The sequence below is a fragment of the Rousettus aegyptiacus genome, unplaced genomic scaffold, assembly GCF_014176215.1.
Source record: "Rousettus aegyptiacus isolate mRouAeg1 unplaced genomic scaffold, mRouAeg1.p scaffold_m13_p_2, whole genome shotgun sequence".
Classification (NCBI taxonomy): Eukaryota; Metazoa; Chordata; class Mammalia; order Chiroptera; family Pteropodidae; genus Rousettus; species Rousettus aegyptiacus.
Genome location: NW_023416295.1, coordinates 40,731,492 through 40,743,029, shown reverse-complemented (window position 1 = coordinate 40,743,029; position 11,538 = coordinate 40,731,492). Strand labels below are relative to the sequence as shown.

The 11,538-nt window shown below is 33.5% G+C and overlaps 1 long non-coding RNA gene across 9 annotated transcripts in view; it reads left to right on the top strand.

Annotated features, from left to right (window-relative positions):
- Positions 1–371: 371 nt before the first annotated feature.
- Positions 372–11,538, top strand: part of LOC107520629 — a 232,097-nt gene continuing 220,930 nt past the window's right edge. For all 9 annotated transcript variants that reach the window (XR_004955992.1, XR_004955991.1, XR_004955995.1 and 6 more), the window contains exon 1: positions 372–1,455. This is a non-coding gene — a long non-coding RNA (uncharacterized LOC107520629). The remainder of the gene's footprint in view (positions 1,456–11,538) is intronic.

Sequence of the window (11,538 nt, the reverse complement as noted above, 5' to 3'; positions counted from 1 at the left end):
AGTCCTAATGTAGGAACAGATTTTGTTCCAAATATTTATCTGTAGTTCAGTATTCTAAGATTTTATAAGCAAATTTCCATATATAAAACCAAAATGATAATAGGCATGTCCTCAATGTAACAAGTGAAATTTATTTTATCTATAATCTATCTCAACTATATAATTAATTATATGTTTTAGGCTCTGTTTTCCATGTGTCATATTGTTAACAAGGTGAAAAAAGACCTCTAGTTATCAAAGGAGCAGTAGCAGATAAAAGCTGGAGAGCCAGGGCCAGAGCCCAAAGCATTCCTTTGTTTACCAAATGCAGCCTTAAGGTGGAACGTCCATCAACACCTATTTATTGAGTGTCTATTATGTGCTGGACACATTACAGATGCTGTAATTTTCTTTTAACCTAAGTCATTGCAATGAATGAAAATAAAGTTGATATGGTTTTTCGAAAGGGATTAGTATTTTATAATCTATTTTGGCTTCATGTGCTAGCACTTAGAACATTTGCCATTGTGAAAATTTTAATATCTATATTTTTTTCTGGCATGGATTATATTCTTGGAAGCTCCTTGATATAGTTTATTAAGACTTTTCTTGAGAGTGATGAAATTTTTGACTGAACTATTTCTTAGGAAGTATTACATGGATGTGTTTGCCACTTGTTTTTGTTCTGCGAGAGAAATGGCTCCTGACATGAATAATCAATCATCTTGCTATCTCAGTCTCGTCCCTTGTCAGGGTCCTCTCTACACCATCAATATAGAACTAGCTACAATTCCCAGGAGGTGTTGTATATTTTTGCGATTCTGGATCTTTGCCTATGCTGGGACACCAGCTGGGAATGCATTTTCTTGCATAGAAAATGTCCAAGCAATATTTTTAACAACAGTTAAAAAAAGTCTCTTTTGGTCAATTTCTCCACTCCAGTTAGAGTGCCGTTTTCTTGTTTGGGTCTCAATGTATTCTGTACAAACTCTGATTATCCAAATTCTCACATGGAAGTCACAGTTATTTGCTCAGTTTTCTTACTAGATTTTATAAATTCATTGAGGACAGAGACTATGTCTTATTAGTGGTTATATCCTCAGGGGATAAAGACAATCTTAAAGGAAGAAGGGTTTCTTTTCTTAAAAATGCAATCTGTTATAAAAATCTTTGTAAGTTGGAGGAAATATTTTTTTTAAAGCAGAGCTCTGTAGTTAAAATTCAGCAGTCAAAATGTTTCACTACACCATGTACAGATAGTGTGAAACTATTTAGCCTTCTGATACTACACTATCGTTGACTTCTCAGTTTTAGTATTCAGTCTGATCTGAACTTAGTATCCTCTGGATTAGATTGCTCAACCTGTCTGCTTCTCAGAAACATACCTCCCTAACCACGACTTGCTGCTTTCGCTTTTTGCATATTAGCCTACACCCAAAGCCACCGTCAGATGTCATGGAGATGAGACTTCACAAGGTAAGTAAAAAGAAAACAGGAACAAATACTTTTTCAAAACAGAATTTGGTAAAGGCATTTACCCAAGAATAATAGGAAGCATTACTTTGCATGGTTCCCTCCTTGTGGTGTGGAACTGGTTTGTGTAGAACTATAAATGGTGTGAGTAAAACAAGACAGAGGCCAGGTCCCCAAGTGTACTGAGAAGGAAGCAGGTTACATTGTCTAGACAAGGAGTGCTTTATTTTTTGATGGAAAGTTATCAGGATTTTAAAAGCCAAATGATGGCTAGAGAGTATAACTGAAGTTTTATTGATTCCTTGTTTTTTTTGAAAACTTTTTTTCTTTTTGTGTCATTCTAAAAGTTTATCTTTGATCCTCAAATGTAAATTAAAACTTAATAAAATTAGACCTAAAAGATACAGGCATGTTGCACAAGAAGCATCCTTTATTTTTATTTTTATTTTTTTACCCATCAGGAGTTTTAAAGTTGGGGTACTATTGATCATGTGTAAGATCTTTCTTAGTCTCTTTTTGGCGAATACAGAGAACATAGCTATTTTAAATGGGTGTTTCATAATCCTCAAAAAGGGCTACAAGTTTGAATGTTTGAAATAGTTTTTTTCTACACTGTAAGTATTAGATTATTAAGGGTTCTATAGACCTTTTACAAGATGAGGCAACACAAACTTGATAGATATTTGCCGTCCTTATTTTTCAAGTCCGTGCCTCCCATTGACCTACAGGCCTTGTGCTTTTCTCGGGCTGCTCCCACTTTCCTGTCTTCCTCCCTTCACAGAATATGAGATATATCAACCTAAGGAAATGAAACCAGAAGTTTTGAGAAAAGATTAGACAATGAGGATTAAAACAAATTTCTTTTAACTTTTTTACACATTTTATACATTTTTATTGACATAAATCATAATTATAGTTGAAAATCAGCATTTTTGGCATATTTAGAAGACCATTTCCTTCCAACCTAGAATGTTATATCTCACACTGGTACATGATGGGCCTTTCAGCAACTTATTCTGCCCAGTGGCTTTGTGTTAATACTGCCAATTTTAAGTCTCCAGTTCTAGCTCTGAAAATCATTATTTTGAAAGCCATCAAATCTGAGATTTTACCAGAATTTTTTTTCTTAGCATGAAGTTTTTTTCTTTTTGTTTTTATAGTGAAACTGACTTGTTTCTCACTGATGGATATAATAATATCCAGACCTCTCTCTAGGTTTGACAGCCATGATAACTTAATAACTTAATACTTTACGTTTGTATAGCTTTTATATACAGATATTCTAATAACTTTTCAGGTTATGACTAGACCTGATAGAATAGCAAACTCAAATGACTGGCAAACAGCTGTATAGACTTTGGAACTTGATTGCCTACATTTAAATTTCTAAACCACTGCTAACTAGTTATGTGACCTTAGGCAAGTTACTTAATAGCTAGCTGCCTTAGTTTTGTCATCTGTAAAATAATGGTTTCTGCTACATAGGGTTGTTAAATGAAGTAATTCATATAAAATGTTTAGAAGAGTGCATGTTACATTGTAAGTACTATTCACATCTTTGTTTAATAAAATAAGTCCCTAGTAGAGAAATGAATTAAAATAGCAATTAAATATCAGTTTAACAAATTAAATTATTAAAAATTAGAACATAATAGCCCCTAGTATGGGGCGGGGAAGTACACTCAGACTGTTTATAGAAATGCAGATTGTGGTAGCCTTTCTGGAGACCAATCTAGCAATATCTGTGGATGTTTATTGTGGCATTTCTAAAGTGCCTACCACAGCCTACCACGCCCTATAGCTTCTAGGCCCTGGGCAGGATATCTCTTTTTTAAACAATCTTTTTATTATATTTTATATTAGTTTCAGGTATATAGTACAATGATTAGACATTTATATAATTTATAAAGTGGTTCCTCCTAATTACTCCAGCACCCATCTGGCACTACACACAGACATTACAGTAATGCTGACTATGTCCCCGCTAAGCTGTACTCTACATCCCTATAACCATTTTATAACTACTAATTTGTATTTCTTCATCCTTTCACCTTTTTTACCCAGCCCCCCAAACCCCCTCGCCTCTGACAGTCACCAGTTTGTTCTTTGTATCTGTTTGTTTCTTTCGTTCATTAGATTCTGTATATAAGTGAAATCATGTGGTGTTTATCTTTCTCTGACTTATTTCACTCAGCATAATACCCTCTAGATCTATCCATATCATTGCAAATGGTAAGATTTCATTTTTTATAGCTGAGTAATATTCCATCGTATATACATGCCATAACTTCTTTTTTTAATTAAAATTATTGGGTGCTATTGGTTAACAAAATCAAATATGTTTCAAATGTACAATTTAATAATACATCATTATGTATACTGCTCTGTGTGTTCACCACCCAAAGCTGAATTTCTTTGCATCATATTTGACCCCTCCTTTACCCCTTTGCAGGATATCTCTTGACCCTTTTTCCTTACTTTTGCCTCCTGCTCATGGTGCATTAGCCACAATGGCATTACCAGTAGTTCTTAATCACTCTGTGGATGTTCTCCTCTCACCTCCTTGGTTCTTGCTATTTCTTCTGACTAGATTGCTCTTCCATTAACACTCCTCATGGTTCACACTCAGTTCATTCAGGGAAGAGAGGTCTTCCCTGACCACCTCATCGAAAATGATAAGTAATTTCCTCTTTCTATCTCCTTAATTAAGTTCATAAAAATGTAAAATTATGTTATATAAATCATTGCCTGTCCTCTATACTAGAATAGATATTAAATGAGGATGAGGACTTTGTTTTGCTCATTGCTTTTTTCCTACAGTTGAACAGGTTCTTGATGGTATTTAATAAAGACCTGAATGAATGGTTTGTAGGAGCAAATGAACAAACAAAGTCCATACATACCCTTTGGTAAGAGAATGGTTGGATGAGCTGTGATATATCGATAACACAAAGTATCGTGCAAATACTGAGAAGAATGAAATAAGTCTATCTATATTGTTGAGGGGCTCCTAAAATGTATTAAGGAAGAAGTGTAGGTACAGAAAAGTGTATTTAATAGGACCCCAAGCAATGATCAAACTGTCTGCCTGCCTGCCTACCTACCTACCTACCTACCTACCTATCTACCTATCCACTTATCTACTTATCTACCTATCTACCCACATGTGATTTCATAAAGATGGGTACAAAAAGGTATTCATCAGTTTGTAAGCATCGATTAGGGAAGAGTGTACGGGGTGATTGTTAAGCGGGATGTGGAAAAGGGAGCCAGATGGCTAAAAGTTGGCCGACAGGGAAATAAAATCATTGCCAGTGTCAGATCCAGCTTCACTTGCTTCTGCTATATACATTGCACAGCAATCTCAGTCAAATCCTTCTCTATCTTTATCCCTACCCCACTCTGACTTAGTATTAGGCTCTGACTCCTAATGGTTGATTCCTTGCATTTCATTACTTACCTTCGGAACTCATCCTTGACGCTCTGGTAGGTGTTCCAGGCAGTATACTCAGTCTTGCCTTTGCCCGCCATTTGGAATCTCTTTGTATTCCCAGAGAAAGATGTTTGCCTTTTACTGTATAGTTTACTCTTGTTTTCCATGCGATAAATCCTTGATGCTCTTATGGCTGTTACTTATTTCTTTTGGAGGGGTTCTGAGGAACACTACAAAATTAATTGTCTCCTGCTTAGGCTTTTATAGTTTACTGGGGCCCATGAAACTCCCTGCAAGGACGACGACACTGCTTTGATGGTGACCTGCTTCACCTACATAAAGAGAACTCTAGAGAGCCCTCTGATAGAAAGCTGGAAAACAACATTGAGTCGGAAATGAGCAACATTATGAAAATGATGCGACATTGTCTTAGAAATGCAAGAAGGCAGAGGCAAATATGTAGTTTGAATGATTGACAATACAATTAATGACCAGAAAAACCCACATTTCAGAGTAAGAATATGTCCTGTTTATTATGACTTTCAGTAATCTGAACTTTTATATTTATTAGTCTGGTTAGATTTTCTACCAGCTCTAAGGATGGTATTATGCATCACTTTCATTGACTTTAGGTGGCAATTTTCAGGCACCCATCTGTCTTTACTTTAAATAGAATAATTTAGGAATACTAATTCTAAACATGCTCACTGAAGGCAAGATAAAAACTCATGACTGACTTTAGAAGATACAAATATTTTTGCTACAATGTGTGTTGCTACTTTTTTCTCTATAGTGTTTCTAGCATATTACTGTGTTAAAGATTAACATCAGTGGTATAACTTGGGAAGAATATTAAAAATTATCTTAGTAAAATAAGAAACTGAATCAACATGTCATAAGCCATTTTTGACATTTTTAAATTTGTTAAAAAATTATGTTTCTGAGGAGTGAAAAGGTTTTCATGGGGAAGTTGGGAAAAATAAATTCTAAGAGTATTTTTCCGAGTTTTAGTTTTTGAGTAATTTCCTCCAACAATATATTTGTAAAACCAAACTCCTTTTCTCAGAAGTAGAAAGAGTGATAGACTAACACAGCATAAGAATTCTGAATTTCTAACTCATATGCTTAATAATCAAACAAGCAACAAACTGCGGAGATTGGTAATTGTTTTCTTTCACTGTAAATGCCGGCCTTTGACAATCACTTGTTTAGGACAGAAGTCTTTTAATTATGTGAAGTAGCAGAGGTCAAACAAAATACATAAAGAAATGCAAATACCCTGATCTCTATTCCCATCCCTCCCCCTTTTTTAAAAGCAATATTGAAGGAAATAAGCAGCACATAAAGAACAGTAGGTCAGACTACTGGCTTTCCTGTGATCTAATGATCTTTCACCTTGTGTTGCCTTTAACAACTCCTGCAGACGGTGCGGAAGTTTCATAGGGGTGGGGTGCCTTGCAGTGTCTTTTCTAAAATTACTGAGCTAGAGATCTTGAATAAGAGAACCATGATGAAAGCCCATGCTCTTAGAATCATGGGGAAAGTTTTCATCTGTTGATTAGTTGAGAAGCTTTTAACATGCAACAGTCATTCTAGTGTTCTGGTAAAAGTCAGTATAGATATTAGACATCAGTTCAATGACTCTTGACAAGTTTCTGCAGAGAGGACTCTCTAGTACTATAGGGTTTTGCTTAATTGTAAAGACTAACATCTTTACCCTTTTTAAGATCTTAAAACCTAAAACAATTAAACAATCTTATTAGTAAAGAAAGTAGTGGAAAATGTATTGACTGACTAACAAATGGCCTTTCATCCTGAACACCTAGGGTCACCCTGGAGGATCTTTATAGTAACTGAAATAAAAGCTGTTAGGAGGCTCTTCCCTGTGTTATAAACGCGTCTGCCAAGCAACATACTCAGAAGCTCATTTCATGAACTACTGTTTAAGATAATGTTCTTTGTAAACGTCATTGACTTACCTACTCCATACTCATAGTCACTCTCTAAGATTTATAATGTTCTGTTCTCAGGTTAAAACTACACGAATATAATTTATTCATAGTAAAGCATCATCAAAGAATAACAAACAGAATGTATTCCTTTTTAATTGTACTTAGGTACTGATGTTACATGCTACTTTGAAAATGAGTAGAAATAGGTTTAAAAATAACTATTTGTAAAGCTCATTAAATGTTTTCATGTGATTTAGGTGTAAAAATGATCACAAAAGAAAAAGCAAAATCAAAAATAGGTATGTTCTTGGAAATATAATGAGCAATATGAGTTTTTACATGTGAATATGAAGATCTTTAAAATCAGCATTTAAAAAATTCATAGTTAAGTCTATTGTATATAATAAAACTTTTAATATTTTATGACCCACATATTTATGTATAAAATTAAGTTGAATAAATGTTTAATTCCTTTATCATCTCTTAATCCCATTCACACTTTTGTATTCCCTCTCTCCACACACACATACCTTTTGTTCTTTACCAAAAATAAACATGGAATATTTTGATGGACATTAAAAGGTCAAGTTCCGTATAAAACTTCAGATAATGACACCTATAAACACTAAAATTTTATTTAGAAAATGCAAAGAAAATATTTCTAAGTAACAAAAAAAAAAACAATTGATTACTTTATAAGGCTAATTTCACATGATTATAGAACACATGGATACAAATTACATATACTTTATTATTCATAAACTGTGATTTTGATGAAGAATTTCTTCAGTGAATAATGTGATTTAGAAATAAAGAGAAATTTGCTTTTGTGACAGTGAGACATATTCTTCCATTAGTGGCATATGTGTGAATAAAGCTTTTTCAAATCCTCTTAGTTCCTTAACCATTAAAACGGATCTTACTGTAGCTATTTCTTGGGCCTAGTCTAGGGGGCTTATAACTCGAAGTGTCAGCATTTTAAGTTGGCCTCATTTAGAAAAGTGAGAGGTCACAAATACTAGGAACAGAGTTTCTTTAGCTTTAGCATAATGCTGTATCCTCTGGTTGCAAGTTATACATTAATTTACTTTTGTGACTTTCAACTAGACAGGATGTTTATAAGATTCATATAGAATGAGCCCTGGCTGTAGGCCAAGTGGAAAGTTCATACCCTTTCTTACATTTTGTGCTCTAGTGTTTTTTTCTCACAATTTTTGTATACTGCTCACTAACTGACAACCACAAATTTATATTTGTTTGCATGTGTTTGTTTTCTTAAAAACTACCCCTCAAGTTAGTTTGTTAAAAATTGGAACTGGTTGTCTGATTCTCACTTAAAATAGTATTACAACACAGTCTTTGCTAAGGTTTATTCTTTGCTGGCAGACTTGCTTATTGTTGGATAGACACAGCTTCTAAACCATTAAGAATTACATTTTCTTGACCTGAGTCTTCTATGTCCAATTAGTCCAGAAACTGAAGTGAGCAAGGGTGTTTTGGCTCCAAGAGGGAGAATTTAGGAGACTGGAGAGAAAAAACATGGATGGGGAAAAGATGTTCCAGGAAAAGAGAAGAGAAAGAGGAGGGCAGAAAATAGAAACATGTAGATTCAAAATTTAAGGTGAGAAAGAAAAACTGATAAAAGGAATATCCAGCAAAGTAAGAGGAGGTAGAATCTCAGAAAAAAAAAAAAAAAAACTTGTGAGAAGAATGGAGCCATTTGTAGTGTCAAATATTGCAGCAAGCTTAAGTAATTGGAGAATGGAAATGTGTTAGGGGAAGCTGGTGACTGAGATTTCACGGTGGGATTTGAGAGAGCAATTTCAGAAGACTGAATGGCTGAGAGAAATGGGAAGTGGAGCTAGTTAGTATAAACAAGACTTACAGAAATATTTGGTAATAGGCAGAAAAAAACAGGGTGAATTGACTGAGTCAGAGAGAAGACTGAGGGAAGAGATGCGTATGATTTTTTGAATTTTGGAAATAAAGCTCCATTTCTGATATGAAGATTTAATCAAAAAAGTTCCTGTAGTATTTAGGTTTCAGGGCTAGAGCTCTAATAAAACAGAATAGAAATAAACAAACGGATAAAGTTAATTTAGTCAATTGAAATAATTTAATTAAGCTTAAACACAACTGATTTTGAACTCTAATGATCTTATTTTAGAACACACTGACACATATCTCATAAATATCAATGAAAATGACAATGTTCACATTTTTATTTCTGTGAATACATTATATTCTGCACTCTATTGATGACACATGCCAGGTATAATGCTGTTAGTTTAGCATTAAGTTAGAATGCATTCTATCTTCATAATATGCTATCATATTTTTTAGAAATATAAGAAATATTTTCACTATAATAGAGAGTTTTGAATGAAACTTTAAAAATAATATTGTGAAAAAGATTTCTGTAAATTAAGATCAATAATCATGTTAAATGCTATGGATTAATAAATAGAAACAAGTATAAAAAGTTATAATAATTATTAAATTATAAACTATCTTAAATGGATCTATATTCTTACTGGTTCAGCTTGTAGCAAATAAAATGACAGGTGCTTCAAACTTGGTATGAGTTGGATTTAAGAAAACCAAAGAGTTTGTCATGATCCTTGTTAACAACTTAAGAAAACCAGAGTTTGTCATGATCCTTGTTATCCTAAATGTCTAAATTTGGTGTTTCTTAAGGCAAAATTCTATATCTCTTTTTCTTTGACTAACTTCTCCTTAGGTGATTTTATTTATTTCCAAGGTTTGAAGTAACTTCTACACATTGATGACTACTAGATTTAAATCTCTAGCAAACACCACTTCTCTAAGTTCATGTATCTATTCTTTCTTCTTTCTTTCTCCTCCTCACCTTCCTACTCCTCTTTCTCCTTTCTAACAGCTTAATCAATAAATAACTGGCATACAATAAACCACCCATATTTAAAATGTACAATTTGGTAAATTTTGGCATGTGTATCTGCTCATAAAACCACCACTCCAAATAAAATAGTGAACATAGTGATCACCCCAGAAGTTTCCTAATGCCTTTCCTAATTCCTCCCATTTCCCTTGCCCCCTCACTCATCCCCAGGTGGCCAAAAATCTGCCTTCTGTCACTGTCCATTGGTCTCCATATTTTAGAATTTTACATAAATGGAATAATTTGATGTAATGAATGAAATGTTCTTGTATTTAAAGAGTTTGAGGCTGTAGCTTTAAGATGATAAAAAAAAAAAGCAGTGTTAATTTAAAAAGCCATTTGAAATATTTTTTCAGTCTTTTTTCATCTGGCCTTTTTTCACTTATCCTAATTATTCCATGATCCACTCACATTGTTGCATTTACCAATAGTTTATTCACTTTTATTGCTGAGCAGTAGTATTTTGCTGTAGAGCTATTCCATTATATGAGTATACCACAATGTGCTTATCCATTAGCCTGCTAATGGGCATTTGAGCTGTTCCCAATTTTGGGGTCTTACAAATAAAGCTGCTATGAACATTTGCATAAGCTTTTGTATGGATATATGTTTTAGTTTCTCTTGGGTAAATATTTAGGAAAGGAATGGCTGGATCATATGGGAGGCATATGTTTAAATTTTTAGAAAGCTGCCAAACTGTTCTCTAATATGGTTGTACCATGGTTATTCTCACCACCAGTGTATGAGAGCTCTAGTTGTTCCTCTTGTCAACACTTAGTTTGGTATTTTAATCCTGATAGGTATATATTTTTATCTCATCGTAGTTTTAATTTTCATATCCCTAATAATGCATGATGTTGAGTGTCTTCTCTGTGCTTATTTGCTATATGTATATAGCAAAGTGTCTGCTCAAATTTTTTACCTATATTTTAATTGGGTTGTTTTCTTGAGTTTTAAGAATACACACACACACACACACACACACATATATATTCACACATATTTTTAGATATGAATTCTTTAGCAGGCATATGATGTACAAATAGCTTGTCTTTTCATTCTCTCAATAGTGTCTTTCAAAGGGCAGACTTCTTTAATTTTGATAAAGCGCAATTGATTGATGTTTTCTGCATTATGCTTTTGATGTCATATCTAAAAAATAATTGCCTAGAACAGGATAACATCAATTTTCTTCTATATTTTCTTCCAGAACTTTTATAATTCTATGGTTTATATTTAGGCATAGGGTCCATTTTGAATTAATGTTTTAATGATATACGGTATGGACCAAAGTTCATTTTCCTGCATATGGATATTCATTTGTTCCATAACCACTTTTCGAATTGCTATTATTTCTCAATTGAATTGTCCTTTCACTTTTGTCAAAAAAACATTTGTCTATATATATGTAGGTCTATTTCTGGACTCTATTCTATTCCATAGATCTATTTGTGTATTTTTATGCCAATACTACACTGCTTTCATTACTGCAGCTTATAGCCATCTTTAAATCAGGTAGTGTTACTCATCCATATTTTTTGTTTTTCAAAATTGTTTTGGCTATTGTATGTCTTTGCATTGCTATATGAATTTTACAATGAGCTCAGTAAAGCTCTATTTATTTTTCGATTCTCTTTTTCTTTCAGTGTTTCATCCTGATCATTCCTATTGCCATGTCTTCAAATCCACTAAATGTTTTCTTCTGCAATGCCTAATCTTGTGTTCATACAATTGAGTATATTTTTAATCTCAGACACTATAGTTTTCATCTCCAGAAGTTT